The sequence below is a fragment of the Panthera onca genome (assembly GCF_046562875.1).
Source record: "Panthera onca isolate mPanOnc1 chromosome Y unlocalized genomic scaffold, mPanOnc1 haplotype 2 h2.ChrY_unloc_1, whole genome shotgun sequence".
Classification (NCBI taxonomy): Eukaryota; Metazoa; Chordata; class Mammalia; order Carnivora; family Felidae; genus Panthera; species Panthera onca.
The window spans coordinates 3,846,032-3,864,173 of record NW_027675864.1 but is presented as its reverse complement, the minus strand read 5'-3'; positions in this window follow the sequence as shown (position 1 = coordinate 3,864,173).

Genomic DNA, 18,142 nt, shown 5'->3' with positions numbered 1-18,142 from the left:
GGATTCTCTGTTCTATCTCTTGACCTGTGTCTCCATCTTTCTTCACTATCATACTGCCTTGATTACGGGAGGTTTACATTGAGTCTTAAAATTGTGCAACATGAGTTCTCCAACTTGGTTATTTTTCAGAGCAGTTTGGCTGTTCTAGTTCCTTTGTCTTTTCACACACATTTTAGAATCAGCTTGCTGATATCCACAAAACAATCCTGGGATTTCGACTGGGATTCTGTTGAATCTCTAGATCAAGTTGAAAATTGGCATCTTACTAGCGAGGCTTCTATGGATAGATATGGCATATCTCTCCATTTATTTATATCTTCCTTGATTGATCCAATCAGCCTTCTGTGGCTTTTAGCATACAGATCCTGTGCATGGCTGTTAGATTTAAATGTAAGTATTTCAATGTTTGGTGTGATATTAAATGGTTCTTTAAAAGCATTTCATATTCTAATTGTTCATTGCTTGTGTATAAAAATAAAACTGAGTTGTATATATTGACCGTGTATTCTGGGGCTTATTTAATTATGTTTGAGTTCTAGAAACCTGATGTATACCCCTTAGAATTTGTTTCATGTTGATAACCCCATGATTTAAGAGTCGCGGCAGTTTTCAGGGCACCTTGATGGCTCCATCAGTTGACTACCAGACTGCTGGGTTCAGCAGCTCAGGTCATGGTCCCATGGTCAGGGGATTGAGCCCCGTGTGGGGCTCTGTGCTAAGCATGGAGCCTGCTTAAGCTTCTCTCTCTGTCTTTCTCTCTGTCTCTTTCTCTCCCCATCTCTGCTCATTCTCTCTTTCCAAAATACAAATTGAAAAATAAATACATAAAAGAATTGAGATAGTTTTTATTTTTACTTTTTCCAATCTGAAGGCCTTTTCTATGCCTTTTTCTGTACATGCCACACTTGTAATCAGGGGAGGTACTGGTGTTTATGTCGATTTGTACACAGAACTGGCAGATTCCTTGCTTTTATTGTCTCCTTCCTTGGATTTCTCCCAAACTTTCCCCAATCAAAATAGGATTCAGTGGGACCCTATTCTAGTTTCGGTTCAAGATGGCTGTGTAGGAAGGCCTTGAACTCAACTCCTCCAAGGTGAAAGAAGATTTCATCTACCTCCATATTGACCTGAAACTTTCCAATTGATTAACTTTTTCTTTCCAGCTTCTCTCCTTCTTTATGATTCTTTGTTTTTGAGACAGAGGGAGACAGAGCGCAAGTGGGGGACGGGCAGGGATAGCAGGGGACATAGAATCTGAAACAGGCTCCAGGCTCTGAGCTGTCAGCACAGAGCCCAATGTGGGGCATGAACCCATGAACCATGAGATCATGACCTGAACTGAAGTAGGATGCTTAATCGGCCGAGCCACCCAGGCGCCCCCTCCCCACCCTCAGCTTATCTCTTAATTCAGGATCCTGAAAGCAAAGTATCACCTGATGGGAACTGAATCTACCGCTCTAGCAATAAGGACTGCCTGAGCCAATAAGTCTCCACCCTCAAGCCCAAGACAATGACCAGCCTGACCTTAGTGACCACCTGTGTATACCTACCTCTTTTTGTCCCACATTTTCCTTACATAAACCTGGAAGTATTTTCAGCGCTTTAGAGAGAGTCTTTGATGTGAGTCTGCTGCATTTCTGGTGTCAGCCTCTGAATAAATTTCCCATTTGTTTCACCTCCACTAGTTCCTTTGAATTGCGATCTTGTCAGTAATGGGTAGCCAAACCTCACTTTTTTTGGGTCCCTTGGAGATAGGTGCTCTTGTGCCTGAACTCCCTGACTACGTTTCTGGTGAACCAGCCAGAAGGTGTACTTCCAATTTGTCCAGCTCCCTGGGGATTGCACCCATTGATATAACAATTCCTCCTGAGGAGCTGAGGACTGAATGCACAGATTGTGCCTAACAAAACATAGAAAATTGAAAGACAACAGCAAGACAGAGAGACAGTAACAAAGGAAACACTCACCCCTAACGTTGCAAAGGGAAGTTGGGGAAGGACCAGGAACAGACTCCTCTGTCTTTGGGCAGAAAAAAGAAAGAAAAAAAAAAACAACACTGCAGTTTGAAAAGAGCAACTGTCATATAAAAGAGAGCATTAGAACTCTGTCAACGACAGAGGAGCCACAGGAGTTCTCTCTGGGTCATAGAGATGGAAGAATGGCAGGGTTACATTTTACATCCACATTTTTTAATGTTTACTTCTTTTTGAGAAGCAGAGAATACAAGCAGAGCAGGGGCAGAAAGAGGGGGAAAGAAGATTCGGGAAAGGCTCTACACTGACAGCATCAAGCCCAATGTGGTTCTCAAATTCGTGAACTGTGAAATCATGTCCTGAGCTGAAGTCAGATACTCCATCCACTGAGCCACCCAGCTGCCCCACATTCTCCTTCCACTTTAAAAGCATAGACCAGAGGAGGGTCCAGTTGCTGTAGCTGGCCTGGTGCCTCAGTAAGTTCCAGGCCCACAATACACACCAGCCCCAATTGCACTGGACACACACACACCCATGGCATGATTTCCCCCCTTAAACAATGCACTTTAAAGAGGAACTAGCATATAAAATGAGCCATTCCTGGACTGTAACCCACCTCAGCTCCCACGGCCCCTTCAGGGCACCCTCTCAGTGGAAAATCCTGGTACACTCTAGTTTATATTCACTTCAGCTTCAACTATATTGGCAAGGTATCCTCTGCATATACAGCCCCAGGTGCCTTCAGCTTGTACCCACTTTAGCTTCACCTATCATGCCCAGGAACCATCTGCATAGAGAGATCAAGGACAACCTGTCCCCCAGACTGCTTATGTTCTAGCCACCCTGTACAGGGAACATATACACAGCACCCCAGCATGCCTCAACTTGCAATAATTTCAGCTTCAGCTGTCCTGACAGGGTACCCTCAACACACAGAATCCTGGGACACCCCAGTCTGCGTTCACTTCAGCTTTAAGTATCCTGACAGGGCGCCTGTTATGTAGAAAGCCCCAGGATCCCCAGTCCATGCAAGCCACGGCTTCAGCCAGCCAGCCAATGTCACCAACTAGCACACAGAGTCTACCCAGGGGGACAATCATATATAAGACAATTCCTTCAAGTGTAGGAGCAGTAGCTGCTCTGCATCATCTATAGAGACAAATGCAGAAAGGTAAGCAAAAGGAGAGACAGGGAAATATGCTCCAAAAGAAAGAACAATAAAAAACCCAGAAAAGAGCTGAAATGCAGGTAAGCATTGTGCCTCAATTAAATAAAGAATATAAATTAATGATGGTCAAGATGCTCGCCGGGCTGCAGAGAAAAGGAAGAACTAAGTGAGCCCCTTAATTAAGAGATAGCAAACACACACAAAATCAGAGTTCAAGAATATAATAGCTGGAAAAAAAAAAAAACACTAGAGGGAATCAACAGTAGAAGATGGCATGCGGAAGGACATATCAGTGATATGGAAGAGAGATTAAGGGAAAGCACCCAAAACAAACAGCAGAAAGATTTTTTTTTTTTTTATTGAGTATAGGTTAAGGGATACTTTGGAAATATCAAGTGAGCAAAAATCCACATAATAGGGATTCCACCAGAAGGAAAAAAAGGACCAAAATTATTCGAAGAAAAGATAACTGAAGACTTTCCAAAACTAGAGAAGAAAACAGACATCTAGGACAAGAAGCACCGAGTTCCAAACATGATGAAACCAAGGAGCCCCACACTATGACACATCAGAATTAAAACGTCAAAGTTTAAAGATTAATGAAGAATTTCAAAAGTTGTAAGAGAGAAGCAAAAGTTACCTATGATTTAAAAAACAAATCAGAACAAACAAACACCTAAAGCTGTCAGATGATATTTCAGCAGAAAGTTGGCATGCTGGGAAAGAGTGACATGATTTCTTCAAAGGCCTGAAAGGATAATCCCATGGCCAAGAAAACTTTACCTGAAAAGATTATCATTAAGATTTGAAAAAAAAAAAAAGAGATAAAGAGTTTCTCAGACAGAAGATAAAGAAGTTTATCACCACTAATCAGCAATGCAACAAATGTTAATGGGGGAAAGTCATAATTAGATATTACAGAATTATGAATAAAAAGATGTAAAATATGATACCATACACATAAAATTTGGAGGAGGGACTTAAAAAAGTTACTCTTTGTATTTTATTTTACAAAAAAAATATATGTTTTATTTCATGTTTGAGAGAGAGAGAGACAGAGTGTTAACAGGGAGGGACAGAGAGAAGGGGAGGTACAGAATCTGAAGCAGGCTCCAGGCTCTGAGCTGTCAGCACAAAGTCCAACGTGCGGTTCAAACTCACGTATTGTGAGATCATGACCTGAGCTCCAAATCGCACACTTAACTGACTGAGCCACTCACTTGCCCCAAAGGTTAGTCTTTTTAAATTTCTCAAATGTGTTTATATTTAAGTGACCGCCAAATTAACATAGACTGCCTTTTCCTTGGGATGTTATATGTAAGCCTTGTGATAACAAACTCAAAACACAAAATACATGAAAAATAAAGAAAAAGAAAGCCACGTAAAGCACAACACAAATCCATCTATGAGAAAGAAAGAGAGTAAGGAAAAAAAGAAACAGAGACCTACAAAAGCAACCGGAAAACAAATAACAAAATTACAATTAGTACATAACGGTCAACAATTACTTTAAAAATAAATGGCTGAAGTGCTCCAGTCCAAATACATAGGGTAACAGGATGGACAAAAAACAACCCTCATCCGTATGCTGCCTAGCACAGACTCACTTCAGACCTAGACACATACAGACTGAAAGTGAAGGGATGGAGATACATTTCCCGTGCAAATGAAAGCAAACAACAACAAGGACAACAAAAACAACATCAAACAACAACAACACCTCAGAACCAGGTAGCAACACCTATATCAAACCAAATAGACTTTAAAATCCTCAATAAAATATTAGCAAACTCCTCTCAACAACACACTAAAATGATTAAGTGGCTTTTATTCCAGGGAAACAAAGATGGCTCATCCAATCAATCAACATAATATCCCAACTCAACAAAACGAAGGGTAAAAATCATATGTTTATACCAATAAATGCAGAAAAAGCTTATGACAAAATTTAACAGGTATTCATGGTAAAAGTTCTCAACAAAGTCAGGGGGGTGGACATGCCTCAACACATAAAGATATTATTTTATATATTGTTTATATTAAGTTCACACCTAACATCTCAATGGTGAAAAACTGAGAGCTTCCCCCTAAGATCAAGAACAAGATAAATATGTCTACTTTTGCCACTCTTGTTTAATATAACACTAGAAGTCCTAGCCACAGGAATCAGATAAGAAAAAAGAAGTTAAAGTCATCTACCTTTGTAAAGAAGCTGAACTGTCACTATCTACAGATGACATAAGAATATGCTAGAAAACCCTAAAACTTTCCCCCAAAACTACGAGAAGTAATAAACGAATTCAGTAAAGTTGCAGATACGGAATTGATACATAGAAATTGATAGGGTTTCTATATAATAATAATGAAGTCACAGAAAGAGCAATTAAGAAAACAACACCGTTCCTAATCACACCAAAAAAAGAGAGAGTAAAATAGCTAGGACTAAACTTATCCAAAGAAGTGAAAGACCTGTAGTGTGAAAACCATAAGTCAATGATGAAATTGAAGATGACACAAACAAACGGAAAGCTATCCCATGATCATGGATTGGAAGAATCAATATCATTAAAATGTCCATATTCCTCATAACTATCATAACATCATAACAGAGGAGGCAAGAATAAACAATGGGGGAAAGACAGTCTCTTCAACAAATGGTGTTGGGAAACCAGGAGATCTACATGCAGGTAGCTAGGACCTAACCCTAACGCTGGCCTGGGCTCTGGCCCTAAAGGCACCTAGCATGGACGTCTGAGAGAAATAACGGATTGGGGCCAATTACCATTGGGGAAAATCCTGTGTGGAAGTCACACTCTCTCCATGACATTTCCATGGCCATGATGGAGATGGAGGAGGAGATCCTGAGACAGTTTCAGTCTGGCCCACCCATATGTTTGGCTCCGCTCTTCCAACGCTACCCCTGACCCATAACCGCACATGGGCCCTCATTTCAGTCCTGCAGGGAAATCACATCACTGTGGGTTGTTGGAGCAAAGGCACTTCCGGAGAACCAACCCTAACCCTACCCACTGCTCTGCCTCTAAGCGGGATCACCTTCTGAGGCTGCGAAAAGAAGCGGTGGGGCATGGATTCCTCCTTTTTCTCCCCTGTGTTCTCTTCAGGACCTCAGGACATTGAATGCTGCCCACACTCACTGGCGACGATAGTCTGCTTTACTGAGTCCACCAAATCAAACGCTAGTCTCACCCAGAAACACTCTACAAATATCCAGAGAAAAAATGTTTAGTCTGGGGCACCCCACGGCCAACTCAAGTAGACACGTAATAATAACCATCACACGGTCATTCCTGTTTTGCTTCCCTTCCCTCATTCACCTCCTATTGCTAACTTTCAAGTTCTGAAGTCGTTGCTTTTTATATTCTGACCAGTGTATAGCGTTAAGAGAAATTTGAGGAAACTTGTCTTATGCAGGGACTAGTGTTTCAGTTAATATGAAAATGTTTCCGGTCAGGTAAGGGAAAAAGATCTTAGCTAGGGCACCAACATACTCCATGGTACTTTATCAGGGTTGGCCCTCAGCTTTCCAAACCCTTAACATGCTAATGGGAAGGCAGTGTAACATGGGTGAGAGCATGCATGTTGGCATAGGAGCAGAGCTGGTGCCCATCCCAGCCACACCACTTGTGTTTGTGTTACCTTGGACCAATTACTTAACATATCTGAAAGTCAGCTGCCTAATTTATAAAATGGAAATAATAACAAAGCGTCAAAAAGTTTAAATGACAGTATTGGCAAGGTGCTTAATCCAACACCTGACAACACGGAACAAGTGCTCCACCGATGATAGCCATCATTATCCTCATTTGAACAGCTAAGACAGGCTAATATTCTGTGTGGGGTCAGATACCTACGGGTGGATCTCAGGTCTTCTGACACTGATTCTTTAATTTGGAGGGAGCCCAGGGCCAGGATGGCTGAATGAGTACAAGGAGGTACACCAGTAAGCCAGTCCTCTATCCACCTCTTATTTGATAGTCCAGTTGTATATTCATCTCTTTCCTTCCACTAAAAGAAATGCAAATCCCTCCCTCTAGAAGAAATAATACACAGATCCTTGCATGTAATATTAAGTGTTAGGCTCTGTAAAACTGGCACATGCATCATCTCATTTAATCTCACAATGGCCCTTCATATGGGAGTCCTTATTCCAATTTCCAGGTGAGGAAATTGAGACCTAGGAAAGTCAAGTGCCTTCCCCATAACTTGTTTATGACTGTGTTAGACAACAACCCTAGACTCTACTCCATGTCCAGTGTGTCTTCTTCTGTGCCACAGTTTGTTCTCTTCCAAGGCGAACACTGCTAAAGAATCATTTGAGCAAAGCAGTAAAAAAAAAAAAAAAAAAAAAAAAAAAATCATTTAAGACGTCTAGTTTTCACCCAAGCACTGCTTTCTGGGTGAATTTGGTGTGTTTTCTCTCTGAGAAACAAAGGTGAGAAATTCCAAACCTCGGCCTTTGTTACGGAGTTATGAAGACCAGTAGAAATTAGTAAAGCTCACTGGCAGATTAAGGTTTCCAAGTTGAAGACATTAGTTTGAATTCTCATATTGTGGGTGTTAAAGTGGAAGCTGGGATTTCACATGGCTTTGACAATCGCCATCAATTCCTTTCTTCAAGATTTGACTGCATATTCTCACTCTTTCCTTTTTTTTCTTTTTTAACTATACTTGCAATCTGTCAGCTCATCCCTAGTTTCTCCCTATGTCTAGCAATGGCCATTCTCCATATGTCCACATTAAATCTATCATCAAAGAAGAATAAAAAGATAAAAGAACAAAGCCAGAGAAGTAAGACTCAATACTAAAATGTAAATTGGTGTTAACACTTCTACTTCCAGTCAAATGCAATAACAAAAACTAGATTTATACTCCTTATGGAAGCAGCTAAAAGCGTAGACAAAATATATAAGAAGCTGTTCTCAAAACATCAGACATCAGGCAGTGAAGAGCAGTGATCCCTGATATTGGGAAATAAATGAAATGGTTCCTACAGTGTCCTAGCTTATTGACTAGGCGGGGATTTGAGTCTGTGGTTTAGAGAGGAGGAAGCTGGCATAGCCCAACATTTCCCCTGAATTGTGGAGGAGGTAGTCACTGATTCAGGAAGACTGCTATATTTCACAGAGCAGAGTACCAAAGAAGAGAAAGTTGTTCACAGAGAGAACTCCAGAGATCAACAGATTGCCTGCCTTGAGTATTCAATTGGATATGGATAAACTCTTGTGTATGAGGAAACTGAGACCAGGGGAAGGAACAATACCCACTGCCATACAGGGTCAGGAATAATGCCTGACAGCCAGTGTGGAAGACCTCACAATTTACATGCCATTTGGAAAATACTTGATTTTTGTGTCAGTACTGGACAAAAATTATCCCTAAACTAAGTGCTGCCTGTGCCTTGCCCAAAGTATATTTAAAGAAAGACCTGAAAGGATCAAGCTATTTGTAAGTAACTAAACTATGTCCCAAAACAAAAACCAAGAATGTTTTTAGGCATCTAGAAGTATCCAGCCTCTGACAGGCTAAAACTGACCATGTTTGTCAACCCATAAAAATTATCAGGCATGCAAAGAAGCAGGAAACTAAGACACGTAAGGAAGGGGAACTCAACTGACACTGACCCAGAAATTACACAAATGATATAATTCATACATAAGAACATTCAAATAGTTATTATAACTATTATCAGTATATCCAAGAAATTATAGGGCAGAATGAGCATGTTAAATAGAGACATGCAAGTGATATGTAAGACCTAAACCAAACTTCTCATGACAAAAGCAATGACTAAAATAAGAAATCTGGTCTATGATTACTGAATGGAATTAAAGGCATATAGACAGTGAAGGAAAAAAAAAAGTTTGATGAACCTAAAGACATAGCAATGGAAATCATCTGAAATGAAACACACGGAGAAAATGTGACTGCAAATCATCCCATATACATGTAATTGTATCTCCAAGGAACACAGACAAGAAAACTAATTTCAGTAAATAATGAAACTAATTTGAATTTATAGTTGTTAAGGTTGATGCAAACTAAAAATATATAGTTCCAATAAATTCAATGAACCTCAAGGACAGGAAATAGGAGGAAAACTACACCAAGGCACCCCACAATCAAATTGCTTTAATCCAGAGAAAGGGAGGAAAAAGACTTCTCATCAGAACCAATGCGATCTAGAATACAGTACGATAGCTTTTTAAAAGTACCTAAAGTAGGAAACCATTATGATCTTGGATTAGGCAAACATTTCTTAGCTACACCACCAACAATATGACTCATTACAAGAAAAAAATATGATTGATTGGATTTTATCAAACCAAAACTTTTGCTTTTCAAAGAACAAAGAGTGTGAAATAGAAGACTGAGACTGGGAGAATATATTTACAAATCACCTATGTAAAATGGGACTTATATCTAGAACATATGGGCAATCCGCAAGAGTCAATATTCTGAAGCGAAATAATCCAAAAAAAGGCAAAAGATTTGAAAAGACACATTACCAAAAAAGACATATGTACAGCAGATACACACATGCAAATGTGTTGAGCATCATGAGGGGAAATGCAAATATAAACTACAATGAGATAAATGAGATACAATGAGATCAACTACTACGTCATACCTACGAGACGTCTAAAATCAAAAGACAGGGCTCCAAAGTGTTAGCTAGGATATGAAAGAACTGGAATTCTCACATACTGCTGATGAGAATGTAAAAGTGATAAAACTACCCTGGCAAACAGTTTGACAGTATCCTAAAAAGCTGAACATGCAACCTATTCTATGATTGAGCCAAAACTACTCTCAAATATTTTCCCTAGAGAGATCAAAGTTTATGATCATACAAAACAAAACAAAACAAAAAAAAAAAAAAAAAAAGAGAGAGAGAGAGAGAGAGAGAGAGAAATGAAAGAAAAGAAAAAAATGAATGTTTATAGAAGATTTGTTTTTAATAGGATAAGGAGCAGCTGGTGCTTCAGTTGGTAGATTTCTTGATTTCTTGATTTCTGCTTGGGTCATCATCCCAGGGTCGTGTTATTGAGACTCACATTGAGCTCCACACTAAGCATGGAGGCTGCTTAAGATTCTTTTTCTCTTTCCCTCTGCTCTCTCTTTCTCTTTCTCTCTCCCTCCCCCTCTCCCTCTTCCTCTCCATCTCCCTTTCCCTATCTCTCCCCCACCTCTCCTTCCACCCTCCCCTCTCCTTCTCCCCCCCCCCTCACTCTCTAATAAAAAGAAATAAATACGCCAAATGTGGAAATAATACAAATGTCCACTGAAATGTGAATGGATAAACAAGTAGTAACAGACTATTGGAACACATAACACTATGGATAATATTCAAAATACCAAGTGAAAGACGTCAACTCCCCACCCCTAAAAAATAAGGAGTATGTCTTATATAATTTTATTTGTATACTATTCTAGAAAATGCAAGATAATATGTAGGGACAGAAAACAGACTAGAGATTGCCTAGGAATGGGAATCGGGAAGACGTGGGGGACGGAGGGATATCTAACGGATACAAGGACATTTTTAGTGGTGACACACATATTCTTTTCCTTGTTGTTATGTATACATTGGTGTATATGTAACCAAAATTTACCAAATTATGCAATTGTATTTATTAGTATTAGTATTAATTATTAATTATTAATTAAGTAATTTATTTATTAGGGCTTTTTAAAAAAAAATTTTTAACGTTTATTTTTGAGACAGAGAGAGACAGAGCATGAACAGGTGAGGAGCAGAGACAGAGGGAGACACAGAATCTGAAACAGGTTCCAGGCTCTGAGCTGTCAGCACAGAGCCCGACGGGGCTCGAACCCACGGACCGTGAGATCATGACCTGAGCCGAAGTCGGACGCTTAATTGACTAAGCCACCCAGGCGCCCCATAGGGCTTTTTTTTCAGAGAGAGAGCTGAAGCATTCATAACTGGGGGAGAGAGGCAAGGGAGAAAGAGAGAATCTTAAGCAGACTCCATGCTTAGCATGGAGCTCAATAAAGGGCTTGATCGAACCGGGGATCATGACCTGAGCCAAAATCAAGAGTCTGATGTTCAAGTGACTGAGCCACCCAGGTGCTCCACTAATTACATACTTTAAATATGTACAGTTTGTGTATATCAGTTAAACATTAATGAAGTTGTTAAAAAAAAAAAAAAACATGATTAGATATTGTGTCTTTTGACCTCTGGGGCTGCTATTTCAAACATGGTCCACCAGCATCTACTGATTCTCGGAATCCCCAGTATCTTTCATTAACTCACATAAGTTCTTCAAAATAAATGTAACTTGGGAAAAGGGGAAATACCCTGGCAGTTATCACGTGTATCAATTATAAACATCACAACACTTAGAACTATGATCCATATATGAGGTGGGTGATATAACATATGTTTCCTTTAGACAACTTGGAGCTGGTTGAGTCCCAGCACCCCATTACCCTTGTACACTTGTTAATTACTTGTTTACCAGTTAATGGTCCTCTGCCTCCTTATACTGTATAAGAAGGGACTTGGTCTGCCTTGGTCACTTCTGTGTTTATAATGTTACAAAACCAGGCTGGAACGCTGGCCGAAAAACCAAGCGGCACTCAGAGATCTTCTTTGGGTTGCAGAACTTGGTGGAACGGCGGGCTCAGAGGACCCTGTTTCTCCAAACTTCTGAGCGCTGAATGCAAGTGGAGCAGGAAATTTACAGTCATCAGCTGCCATATCTGTGGGGGTTTTCCTGCACACAGAAAACAAAGGAAGAAGAATCAGGAGGAGGGGGCATTTTTGTAATTTCCATATTGCTGATGGAAATGATGATATGGCAGAGTGGGGGAGAACTGCTGACAGAAATGTTCTTAACAGGGCGAGAGTGACTTCAGTCTAGTGTCCAAAAGATAATTGGCCCGGAGAGGAATGAACAGATCCTTCATATTAATGTTGGTGAGAGCAGAGCACAAGGGAATAGGTGTAGATGGAATGGTAGATGCGATAGGTGATTTTGCAAATTCTCTTTTCACTGACCTGGTTTTCTCAGTGCGGTAATAGGCAAAGTTATAAGACCAGAGTGAAGAAGCGTTGGGAACAGTTGGAAGTTTGCGGAGAAGGAAGTTGTGAAATAGAGGTCTAGGGGTGTGAGTAAGTAGCCTTCTGACCTCACTTTGGTCAGTGGCCATCAAGTAACTTTTGTGCTGCTTTTCTCCAATTACATTGGATGTTGCTATGTGTAGGAAGTAGATTGAACTCCCTGAGGTTCCCCACTACTTTACCTTTGCATAGGAAGTTTGCATCTGCCTGAGAAGCCCTGTCTACCCTAATCACTCATATTTCAAATTTGCCTCAACCATTACTTAATCCCACCAGGCAGAGTGAATTAGTCCCTTCTTGGAACTCTTGTGGTACCATGTGCAGTACCCTGTACTGTAATTTTTGCCATATTGTAATAATTTGCGTCCCTGTCTCCCTAGATAATTTGGCCACTCCTTGAGGGTGTCAATTTGGTCATTGCACTTCCTAGTATACAGTTTGACTTGTGGTTAGGCTTTGTTAATTGCCAATTGAATTGAATTGAATTGAATCGAATCGAATGTATTGAATTGAATGTACTGAATTGAATTGAATTGAATTGAATTGAATTGAATTGAATTGAATTGCATGGAGAGAATGAGCAGAAGGAATTGACAGGTAGGAAGGGCAGAGCCTAGAAAGAGTGGTGACATTTAGAACAAGACTTGTCTGATCTATAAGGAGGGGAACTCCTGCTCATGAGAGTGGGAAAGGTAACTGTTTACTCACCTGTAGTGGTGGAGTGAATGGAGCCGAAACCCCAAATGGACTTCTGTAAATTGCGTCAACAATTCTTACTTCTATAGTGTTTGCGTTGAGGACCAAAAGAGTTCATATATGCAGAAGGATTTTGTACATAAAAATGTGCTGCATAATGTAACATACTCTTTCTCACAACGCTCTGTGCCAAGATTAAAGAAATGTGTTGAGTTTACATATTTTACTAAAGGATAGCATGTATAACAGAGGAAGAGAAGGATGGGTTTAAAAAAATGATTATAGTTATACTCGTCTTGTTGACCTTTCTGCTCTTCAAAGTCTCTTTGGAAGATATCATCCTGGTCTCTTTCAGTTACAGATGCCTCTTATTGTCTCTGAGACAATAGCCCTAATATGATCTAATTTGCTAAGCCAGGTGGTGTGGAAGACAGAGAAAACGGCCAGCTCATTCTGCAGGAAGCAGCATATAAGGAGCCCACTGATCTGACAGGCTTGTGTCACAATGCACCAGTGTGGGAATTGCCCAGGCTCAGAAAAGGCCAGTTTTTCGCAACATTATACAACTCAAGAGAACTTTCTAACACAGAGGCAATGTTCACAGTTGCACAGAAATCACATGTCTGATTCTTGATGCTGACTAGAAGTCAGCCAGTTATTTTAACACAGGTTATAACTCTTACTGGTTTCACTTCACTTTCCCTTAAGGTTCAGGTTTCTTAAGGGCAGGGACCATGTCCTGGGCTTCATAACCTCTGCCCACATATGTCTACCATGGTATTTCATGGGCGCTCCGTTATCATCTGTTATTCATTGGGTTTTTTAGTAGGTGTCAGGCAGCTTTCATGGTGACCACGTATTGGCAGATCATCAAGAGAGTGGCAATAGTGGAGCTTTCTCTACTATATGAACCACATGTTACTTATCTTAAAATTCCTGGAACATATGTATGATGTCCTGTATGAATGATTGTGAGTTTATGACACTCATATTCTACTCCTTTTTCCCAACAGTTTAAAATACGTTAATGGCAGTTTACCTTCCTTTCATTCCCTAACTTAAAATAATTTACTTCTTTGGCTTTGGACTACTGCCTACATGCTAAAAGATGCAACGCTAGAAAACATGATTGCATTTTGATGTGTTCTTAGCAGGCTGCCTTAATTGCCAGCTCTGTTGGGTGGGTTGGGTATTACTGTTGCTTCTGGGAGGATCTTCTGAGATACAAGTATATTTCTTGGGCGAAGTAGCATGTTGAGTCCATCATCATTTGGAGTGAAACTCAGTCTACGTCCAGTAGAGTTGGTCCTATTGGTCACATGAAGGAATGAAAACCAGGCCGTATTCGTTTCGATGTCATAACATTCTGGGACGTGTAGTGATGTCCATGAGAAAAAAAAAAAAGAATCAGACAGGGGACTCCATTTAAGAGACGTCTCAGCAAGCAGAATCAAGATGCCAGAATGAGGAACAAAGATAAATGCTGTCTAGGTTGTAGAGGTTGGAGACATTGCTCCAGCAGAGAGAAAGTTCCTTCAGGGTTCAGGGAGAGGCTGGATAGTGATCCTCAGGCCCCTTGTTACCACCTCCAGGCCATGATCTTTCTACTCCCCTGAAATTCCTGCCTTCACCTCCTTAGTCCATCTATTCAATCCCAGAGCGCCACCCTTTTTTTCATGGACATTTCTGGAATCCCTTCCTACTCTTCTTTCTCCTCATGTTGCTCCTGCCTCTGTTGTGGGCAATTTCAGAATCCCGGTAAAATTGCTCTAGCAATGCAGCTTCAGTGTTCTTTAAATTCTCTGGCTCCCACAACCTTAAGAGTCAGTTTCCTCCAGTAGCTAACTTCCGTGATGGTGCTCTGAGCTCTATGATCATCCAGATGTCTCCTGCTAGAATGTCAAACTTAACGTGCCAATATCTCAGAAGATAACCTCCCCTAACCAGGTGTCTCACTACTTGACTTCACAACTTCTCTTCTTCAGCCTGATAGACTTGTGGTCCCTACCTCCTCCCTCTCATTTCCCTGTATATCATCCCTTGTGGCTCCACTTCCCTTCCTAATGCAGTGTATACACCTCAGTATGTCACTTTGTGTTGGAACCTCCTAGTCCTCTGCTGCATCGGCTTAGGTGGCCTTGAAGCTTGGATGAGTCCTCCACTCTGTCAGCCCATCCTCTGTCTCACTCAGCCCAGTGAACTGTTACAGGGACTCACAGTCACTAGGGTCACTCACTATGATTTTATGGTTGCTGATGGCAACCTACCCCCACAGCTTCTTGCCAATCTTAAGCGGTCTTCTCCCCACAGCAGCTATTCCATACCTCCATCATTTCCCTCAACCTATCTTTTTCACCTTTCCCTGGGAAATGACTCATTTCATAGATAGAACTTAGATTGTAGACACCTTCAAACTCTCACTCAGACCTCATAATCACACCTTTCAACACAACTTTCAACCCCCACCCCAGTATGAGAGACAAAAATGTTCCTATTCCCACTCTAGATTCATTAATTCATTCGGCAGTCACGGAGAGCCAACTGAGTCCTACGAAGCACTGTGCTATATGCTTGGGACATTAGAGATGAGGAGGTAGACCCTACTCACAAGGCGCTTACAGTCACAAGGAGCTTACAATCATGTAGGGGAGACAGATATTATGGTGTAATGATCCCAAGATGCATGGAGCATTAGGAGAGTGTGAAGGGAAAATCCATGTAACTCAGCCTTCAGGGGAAGGAGATGAAGTGTTGTAAGGGACTTTTCAGATGGCGTGGTATCTTGGAACTAATCCTTAAAGAGTGAGTAGGTATTAATTAGGCAAGGTTGGAGTAGGAAGGACACAAGAGGTTCAGGCTTTACACAGTAGAGAAAAATCACACTGAATATAGGGAGAGTGTATAAATAGGGTAAAAATAGGAAATTGAGTCATTCCGATTCTTGACTGGGTCCTACACTTTGTAAAGAGGTCATCTCACAAAGAACCTCAAACGATCACATTTTCCCAAAATTTGCTTCTGCATGTTTTATTCTTTATCCTAGTGTAATTCCTCTCCTTCCCTCACCAGTATGATTCAATTAGTAACTCACTTCTGTGGATACTATGGCAACCACATTTCCTCTATGCCGCACCCTTCTGTATCTTTGCTTGGCATCAGTGGAGCCTCATGATGGAGCTCATATCTCTACTCCCCTTAGAGTGGACTTTGGAACATGCAAAAGTTATTACATCACTGCCTTCCAAGCTGTGGTTCCCCCACACTCCAGCATGATAGAAAACACCTTTCCCATCCACACCCTGCCCCCACCTTTGCATCCTTACTGGTCCTGGGCCAGTTGCTCATGCCCTTAGACTCCCGCATGATCAACTATCAGCAAATTCCTTAATATGCCCTATTGTTTTATACCTAGATGTCTTCCCCATCACCATGGGTATGTTTTGATGCAGCATCTTAATTGGTACATATTTTAATGCAGGCTAAAATAACTATCAAATATCTAACCTATTGTCTCTTTTTTTTTTTTTAATTTCCCAGATAACAAGGGTAATAGATGCTTTTTTTTCATTTTAAAAATTCTATTATTGAAGTATAGATTACATACAGTGTTATTTTAGTTTCAGGTGTGTAAAATAGCGAATTGATAATTCTATACATTATTCAGTGCTCACCATGGTAAGTGTAATCACCATTTTTCACCATATCATGTTGTTATAATATGAAGTATATTTCCTGTGCTGTACTTTTCACCTCTGTAAGTTATGTACTTTATGACAGGAAGTTTTTAACTCTTAGTCGCCTTTCCCTATCTTACACACCCCACCCACTTCTCTTCTTGTAACCACAAGTTTGTTCTCTGTATTGAAGAATCTGTCTGTTTCTTTCTTTGTTTTGTCTTTTAGCTTCTACATAAAAGTGAAATTATATGGTATTTCCTTTTATCGGAATAATCCCACATAGCATAATACCCTCTAGGTTCCCACATGTTGTTGCAAATGGCAAGGTTTTATTCCTTTTTTTACAATGAAATTATATTCCATTCTATGAACACTACATTTCTTTATGTATTCATCTGTTGACAGACACTGGGGCTGCTTCCATAGCTGGGCTATCATCAATAATGCTTTAATAAACACAGAGGTGCATGCGTCTTTTCAAATTGGGGTTTCCCTTTTCTTTGGGTAAATACCCAGTAGTGGAATTATTGGATGATGTAGAATTTCTGATTTAATTTCTTGAGGAACCTGCATTCTGTTCCCTAGAGTGGCTGCACCTATTTACATCCCCACCAAGGGTGCAGTGGTGTTACTTTTTCTCTTACCTTCTCACCAATACTTGTTATTTCTTGTCTTGCTGATACCAGGCATTCTGTCAGGTGTGAATTGGTGTGTCATTGTGGTTTTGATTCAGGTTTCTCTGATTAGTGATGTTGAGCATCTTTAATGTGTCTGCTGATGTAGTAGACACTCTTAATTCATCCCTTTCCCCTTCCCTTTTGATTCTTTCCAGGGTGATGATGACACCGATGACCTCTGACAGCTTAACTCACCATTTTAATCTTCTATCAACAGTCATACATTACTTCAAGTGTCCTGCTTTCCTGCTTCAAGTTACATTGTTTCTAATGCTTTACATGACGTCCCTTTCACGAGTCTTCCTAGGGCACCCCTACTCACCTTGTATTACTACCCACCATCACTCATACTCTTAGAAAGTTGCTCTAGTTACTTATCCTGATCCAACACTCTCTTTCTATGCCCCGACTCTAATCTCTATACACACTTCAATTGACACCTCTTACACTTAATTTTTTTTCCTAATGTTTGTTTGTTTGTTTGTTTGTTTGTTTGTTTGTTTGTTTGTTTTGGGGGGAGAGAGAGACAGATCATCAGTGGGTGAGAGTCAGAGAGACAAGGACATGCAGAATCCCAAGCAGCCTCCAGCTCTGAGCTGTCAGCACAGAGTGCCATATGGATCTTGTAAACATTCCTTGTGTTGGAATAAGAAAAGTTATTATTGTAAGAATGCCAACCATCTCTAAATTACTATGTAAATTTGTTGCAAGCCCAATAAAATATGGATTTTTTAAATCAGATCAGCTGGTTGTAAGATTTTTGTATAAATATCAAAATTCAAGCTGATCCAGAAAACATGTTCTGAAAAGGAAGCATATGAATTAGGCGAGTTCTACCAGAT